This window comes from Falco naumanni, chromosome 12 (genome assembly GCF_017639655.2).
Source record: "Falco naumanni isolate bFalNau1 chromosome 12, bFalNau1.pat, whole genome shotgun sequence".
Lineage (NCBI taxonomy): Eukaryota > Metazoa > Chordata > Aves > Falconiformes > Falconidae > Falco > Falco naumanni.
The window spans coordinates 7,144,298-7,150,680 of NC_054065.1; the positions used below are offsets into that span (position 1 = coordinate 7,144,298).

The 6,383-nt window shown below is 41.7% G+C and overlaps 1 long non-coding RNA gene across 1 annotated transcript; it reads left to right on the forward strand.

Moving 5' to 3' along the window:
* Window positions 1-823: 823 nt before the first annotated feature.
* Window positions 824-4,081, forward strand: LOC121096451. The gene is made up of 3 exons (XR_005830510.1): window positions 824-1,044; window positions 2,699-2,774; window positions 3,649-4,081. It is a non-coding gene; the product is annotated as an uncharacterized LOC121096451 (long non-coding RNA).
* The last annotated feature ends 2,302 nt before the right edge of the window (window positions 4,082-6,383 follow it).

Consider the following 6,383-nt stretch of genomic DNA (forward strand, 5'->3'; position numbering starts at 1 on the left):
AATGTATAAATTATGTTCAAATAGCATGGGAACGGCTTCTCCATAAATACTAGTAGTAACAGCCATGAATAGTACTTTCTTGCCAGTTGTACTCCTCTCCCTGCTTTTGTTCCCCAGTAGCTTGCAAAAGCGATCAGCGTGAAATTCGGGATGGGATTTAGCATGGGGATTTTGACTTCTTGATGTGAAAGAAGGTTTTGAAAGACTCCGACTTAGCAAACAGCAGCTAATAATAATGATAACAGTAATATAGATAAGCTGATTCACATCTCCCCACCCAAAATCTTTATATAATGAATTAGTTAATTGTATTTTATCTTCTTCTGATGGGTGGGTTGCTAGCCTTTGCATTGCAGCCGACCCAGGGGACCTCTCGTGCAGCCTGATGCCAAGAATGTGTTATTTCATATTCTGTTATTTGCTTTGGGTTTAAGGTGGTGAGAGCAAATTCCCCTGCAATCAGCCCTAAGTGGTTTTGCAGTGAGCAAGTCTTTCAGTGCTTGAACATCTCTTATTGGGGGGGGAGGGGGGGAAAATCCCTTTATCTGCTTTTCGTAATTCAGACATTTAACTTATATCTAGAGAGAAGCATTTAAAAAAAAAAAAAGTCCAAACATTAGAATGTACAAAAATTAATGCCGGTGTCATTTTATCTGCCTAATTGGGTCTAATAATAGCCTGTGGGAAGGAGGACCAGCAGCCTTGAGTGTCTGAGGCAATTTGTATCAATTATTTCCCAATGTACCAGTCACAAGTGAAAGCCCTTGCCCGAGTGCCTCCATTAGCCAGGTGTCAGAGTTCTCTGCTTTCATTTCAGGCTTTTCTCTGGGAACAGGGGGGGTGTGCACCGAAAAACATCGAGGAGGCACTGAGGCCTTGGCTGATGCAGGATGGTGCCCAGATCAGCTCTGCAAGCGAGGTTAGTGCCTTCGCTCCTCTGTCATCACCAGTCCCTGAGAGCAATCACCACCCACCAACAGTTCCTTGAGATAAGGCTGAGCCAGCTGGGAGAAGAAAGCCTTTGATATTTCCCTGCCTTGCTGAGTAAGTATGCCATAACAATAATACTTTGAACTTTTACAGCACCTTTTCATACCAGGGTCTGACTGCTCCACAAACATTCATTCCCCAAGCCTCATACCACCCATCTGAGGAAAAAAGAAATTTATTGTACCGCTTTTACAGGCCAGATCTTTCAAAGAGCTCAGCACCCATTTCGCCTACACTAGAGAAATTATTTTCTTTGCATGAAAGGACTGCAGTGTCTGGGTTGCCACTTCAGATGGCTGTGGCCAGCACCAGTAACTCAGTGTCAGTACCTGTCTCCTGCCCCAAAATGCCTACATCTGGACTTGTATGGGTGCGCACACATAAAGTTCAAACACTTGCAAACTGCTCGTCTCCTGCTTATAACCCACAGGGAGCATCCTGACGAGAATTTTTCTGACAAAGCATCATTTCATCAAAACCACTGTAGTTTTAGTCAGTTAAGTTGCCTGTAGCCATTTTCTTTAGCTAATGTAAAACTTTTTGTAAAGTAGATATTTGTTTTGTTCATCGGAACTATTTTCTGTGAACAGAGCAAGAACATACTTGTCACAGTTACATGCAGGCACACAATAGATGAGATGCTGCATCCCAGATAGGCGTTGTATTTTGCTTTGGTAAAGCATGCAACAGGATTAAACTTTGATTTTCATCTTCTGTCTGCTTTCTCGGTGAGAAAATACAGTCAAGGCCAATTCTGGAGTTGATCTGTCTCTATGGAAAGTTGATTTTAAAGTGGTGCCAAATGTCAGTGAAGAATCACAGTTAAGGTTTCCACACTAAGAATAACACTGTCTTGTAAGGAGGGTGAGCCAAGAGTGCACTCTGCAGCCCAGAGGACAATATATCTGCCTCCCAGTTACTGGTCCATTCCGGGAGTACACACATTTTCATTGCTGTAAGGGCACCACCTGTACAGCACTCACAGCCTTCAGCTCTACCCCCTACCCCATGTCTGGCCAGAGTGTCCAAGGAGTAAAGCTTTTAAGCTTTACATGAGATAAAGCATTTGAGTCCTGCTCCAAAGTAGAACAATCCACTGATGCCTTCAGCTTTCTTTTCTCCTGATGCTACTGAAAATCAACTAATCCCCTTGGCCTCTTTAATTTTTGGGCACTGTAACTACGTTAGTTGCTCCTGGGACATACAGTTATTAGCTGTTCCTCTTCTTGAAGTATGCCAAAGTCTTTGGTCATTCAAATCCCATGAATTTGAGGCACATAATTCATATGCCTGTTGCAGTGACCCTGATCTCTTAAAATTGAAAAGTAAACTTCAGACATACAGTTGCTTATCCAAGCCAAGCTTCTAATCTTTTGAGATTTTTCCGTGACAAATCGTAAGTGTGAAGTGGAAAAAACAGGGAAATGCCGAGTGATAGAGCCAAGCTAAGATCTGTCAATATATCATCTCCTCGAGTAAGCCTGGGCTAACATGCAAAATGGGACACAGCCTGATGATTGGTTGAACTTCCTTTAACATGTGCTCCTGGGAAAAGAGAAAGACACTAAAGACTAAATAAATTTAAAAAAAAAAAAAAAAAAAAAAAAAAAGACAGAAGAAACATTATTAAACTGTTGGAACAGTCTTTGAACTGCTGGAAAGATATGCCCTCCTAATCACTTTCTGAACTTTTCCTGTAATTCAACAGCTGCAATTCTCACAGCTCACGTCTCAGAGTGGAGCGGCAGAGGTGACCGGGCATATAAGAATAACACTGATGGAAGGTATGTATGGAAGGTGCTAATCTCTTGCCATGTGTATAGGTATGTAATCACTGAGCAGATAATCTTGAATTTTGAAAAGACAGTCATTCATTTTAAAACAAAGACCAAACTTACTGTTGCCATGAAGCTCTGATCAGTTTATAGTTTAGCTTTAGCTCTCACAAAATCCTCATAATTAATGTGGAAGACGTTATTCCATTCGTATGAATCAGAATAACCCCAACTTCCTTGCAACTCAGACTGCAGCTGAGCATCAAGTACCGCAGCATACATCAGTGTGCTCGAACTGAGCTTCTCTGTCACTGCCACCAAATGGTAATTGTCCTCCCTCTGGACAGTCGTGCATCAATAAGGCAACCAAAGGTGAAACGATAGAAATCAATCTGCCTCTCATTAGTGAGATGAATAGAAGTACGCCGGGGAGAGAAATCGATGACAGGGTGAGAAGATGTGTTAAGAACTGGTTAAAAGCGGGACTGAAGGAAGAAGTTAATACTTTTTCAGATTAGAATAAACTTTGCAGTACTTTCGGATAACAGTGGCTCACATGAACAGTGTTACATACATTCTGAGTATACACACTTCTAGAAAAGATGAGTTCAGGCAAAATGTTTCATGCCAGGCTCGGAAGTGAAGCAGGTGCTTTTATGTTTTTAGAGATTTCATAGAGTTTTAAAATAAGAACCACACGCTTTTCACATAAGGAGCATTGGTGTATACAGATGTAGTGAAACTGAGCCACTGAACATGCACAAACACTCTATAGATAAATGTGTGTGCATTTACAATTGCCTGCACTCAGGCACACACAAATAGCACATGTACAATTGCAGGAGAGCCACTTATAAATACTTATTTCCCTTTTTACTTCTAGGTAGAAGATTCCTGTATTTGAAGCCCAAATTACTTGCAAGGAGCAAAAAGTGATTTGTCTATAAGCAGAAATAGAGATGAGGAAATTTTTCACTCTGGATGCAGCGACAAGTTGTATTATTGAAGTAGTTCTGAAACAGCTAGTGTGGACACACGGAACGGTATGGCTGTGCTGCTGGGAAGCCACTCTCTTTCAGGCCGAGCACCTTGCATTTTTCACAACACAAATATGGCATTGCTGTTTCTGGGACCCAGGCCAGCTCATTTAAATGCGGTGCTCAAGAAATGGAGGAAAGGCAATTTGCCATGACACCTTTTTCCCGTCTTGCTGCCTAGCTCACTGCTGCAGTTACAGATGGCCAACATTTGTGTCTTAAACATTTATCTTGCAAAATAGAGACTTTTGTGTAAAAAAAGTATTTAGTGCTGCAAAATATTTCCCTTAAGTTTAAATTTTCATCTTGTTTCAATTTTTAGAAAACATTTTGAAATTTCAGATGTTGTTTTTCCCTTTTTGTCACCTACCTTCTGTCTTTCACTCTGTTTCTGAACACAGTAGATATTTGCCAAAGCTGGAGAATTCGGGGGCAAGGGGAAGCGGGGGGGCATGGCATTTTCTCTTTTTTTCCACTTTGTAGTTATTTAAAGCTTTACCTATACTCTTAGCGAAGCGTATTCAGCGTTTGATTAGCACAGGTTCTCAGCATCCTACCCCACCTCCCCATGAAGTAAGTACAAGGTAATTAAAAGGTTATATTAGAATCCCCTTTGTTTCTCCTTTACCCACTCTGTCAGTTTTCTGAAGCTTACAAAATTACAAAATAGATGTAAAAAGAGGTAAGCAGTTTTTAAAATTTGGACATTGGGGTTTTTCTTGCAGTCAGTGGCAGATGGAAACTATTATTGGGAAAGAAACAGAAGTGAAAAATTTTACGAATATTTTGGGTGAAAGAATGCACTTTGTCCCAGTTTGAACTCTGAAATATAAACGACTTCAAAATGAAATGAGTCTTTAGAAGACTCCACTAATTACCTCTGTGCCTTGTACTCGCAAGTTGAGAGGAGGATCTTGACAGGCTTTGGCTGAAAAGCAGGGTTTCAAGTTCACAAGAAACCAAGAAACCTTGTCTCTTCACAGTTGGGCTACATCCTGAGTCAGACCCAAATTAGTAGCTTTCAAATTCCTGGTGAACTGGAATTTCTGAGAATATTTTCTTATGAATACACCAGAACATGGTGCTTCTAAAATAAAGCCTGTTCCCTCAGAGCTCCAGACTCCTAGGCCTGCAGCGGTCCTCAAGGAATCAAGACATACATGTTTTGCTGCTAAGTGTATTTGAGACGCACCAGTCTATTTTTGTTGCCAGGCTCAGCAGCAGTGTATGTGGTGTACTATATATACAAGGTGGCTAATGACCGCTTTTGCCAGTTTTTATTATAATTTGTGGCTATTACGAGCAACTGATGGTTTTTTAGGCCATCTGTGTGATGGCCTGACTCTTCCCAGGGTTACATGCAGCAGCTCTGGAGCGGCCAGGCTTTGTGCTGGGTTGGGTGACAAGCACAGGGTGGTCACCCTGCCGGGAACGGCGACAGCAGCCTTGCCGCAGAGCAGCGCGGGAGGAAATTCCGAACAATCGGCAGGGAAATCCAACCCAAAATAACAAGCTGGCCTCCACGAAAGAAAGGTCACTGCTTGAAAGCCACTATTTGAGAGCAGGGGGGGTGAAAAAGAGTGAGCAAAAGGAGACTCAATGCCTCTGCGGTTCCAAGGAATTCCTTTTTGTAAGCAAAACAATGCAGGAGAACAATGCAAATACTTGCAGTGCTTTCGAGGCAGTAGATTAATATTTTTTTTCTTATGGAAAGTTAATTGGAACTACTTCCATAAACAATAGGCATTGGCTACAGAAGAAAGTGTGAGCTTTTGCAGAGATTTAAAAATAACCAAAAGTAAGGAGCATATTGGCAAAGTGTTCTGTTTTCTCAGAATAGTGGGGAAAATGCGATGCAGCCTCAACGTTTGAGGAAGAGAAAGGCTAAGGAAGCAGATTGGGAGACATAATGTGGTAAACTTCAAAGCTGCCAGATTTTGTTTTAGAAGCCAGTGTTTGATGATAGGTTACCTCATGATGGGAAGAGTGAAATGGATTGCAGACTTTGCCAGCTCCCAGACATTTAGAATCTTTCAAAATATTGTTCTCTAGTAGACCAGTTTATTCCAACAAATTACACTGCCATGTACTGTGTCCCAACTCCATTTGGTGCTTAAAGCTTCCCATAACTGAATACCTGTGAATTCCAGGCAAAAATTACCATTTGCTGTCTTTGTGCAGTACCTGGCACGGAGTGCAAGAGCACAGCGCAAATAAAAACCGCCCCAAACCCTCAATGCGTTAACCTCAGCAGCTTTAAGTTTTTAATGGCATGTACTTTGCTTTATCTAGCACTAAAAAAACCACCTTACATTGGTGGTGTTACCTGACCCCCAACCTCCCTAACGACACTAGTGCTAGCACCATGGCAGCTGCAGTACTGCTGCTGGAGAGGGTCCTTGCGCTGGTAAAGCTTATTTGATTTTTCTGAATGGAAATAAGCTGGCCAGTATGCCCTGCTATGTAGCAGTAAAACACTGGCTTCAGTAAAGAGGATTTGGTACTCTAAAGCAGAAATTCTTTACTTTAGCGTAAGCGAGCCTTCAATCAGGCAGCAGTTGCAAAAATGTCAATATCGCAG